Below are 877 nucleotides of genomic sequence, written 5' to 3'. Positions count from 1 at the left end.
AACCACAAGTAACCCTGCATTCTGGGAGCGCAGTGCTCTGGTGGGGCAATAAGGTACTATGAGCTCTTTAAGATAAGATGGTGCTAGTAAAGAAGTTTGTTATCAGATACCAAGTCTAAATTTATCAATACGGTCCAAATGTGAAGTACAGCCTTGTCAGTAAAGATACACACACAGGATGGGAACCTTTTTTTTTAAATATACTGTGTAAAAATGTATATCTTCACAAAATAATTATTAGTCTTTTCAAATACAGCTTTTGCATTAGAAATGTTTAGGAAGAATGTTTCTGAGGCGACTATAGAAGAGCAGCGACCACACACATCATTTATCAGCCTGTGTGTTGCAGTTTTCTTGTTTTCTACCCAAGGAGTTTTGGAAATCTCTGCTGTGATCTGGATAGAGATTTATATACTATGGTAAAATTTTGATATAGCAGTGGCAGGTGCTAACCTCTGCCCTCACACTGGCTACAGCTGAGCCCTCAGGCTAAAATACATTTATTGTATCTCTTAATTTATACTTTATGACCTTTTTTTATTAATATTTCAATCTGGTAAAATAAATTTTAATGTGGGTGTGTAGGTGAGAAATAAGACATTACAATATCAGGTGATGGTAAATTGTGTAGAACAGAGGGATAAGGTCGACACTCCACCACTGTTTCATCGTTTGGGAAGAATCCGTCTTGGATACTCAAGCTCCATTGATTTACTATACATTTTCTCAGATGGTAAATTTGAGAAACAGTGTAGATACTTCTACAATTCCCATTGCTGTAGGAGTAAGACTGTCTTGTTATTTTAAATGTACAAAGGAAAAAAAAATCTCCAACTGGTGTCTCATCCTATATGTATATATATATATATATATATAT

At 35.1% G+C, this 877-nt stretch overlaps 1 protein-coding gene across 8 annotated transcripts in view; it reads left to right on the top strand.

Annotated features, from left to right (window-relative positions):
- The window catches only part of LOC116700693 (actin-binding LIM protein 3), a gene marked incomplete in the record, with an annotated part of 54,054 nt that overhangs the window by 19,928 nt on the left and 33,249 nt on the right, over positions 1-877 (top strand).

Source organism: Etheostoma spectabile, chromosome 13 (assembly GCF_008692095.1).
Source record: "Etheostoma spectabile isolate EspeVRDwgs_2016 chromosome 13, UIUC_Espe_1.0, whole genome shotgun sequence".
Classification (NCBI taxonomy): domain Eukaryota; kingdom Metazoa; phylum Chordata; class Actinopteri; order Perciformes; family Percidae; genus Etheostoma; species Etheostoma spectabile.
The sequence above is the reverse complement of the archived record's forward strand: the minus strand, read 5'-3'. Positions and strand labels throughout refer to the sequence as shown.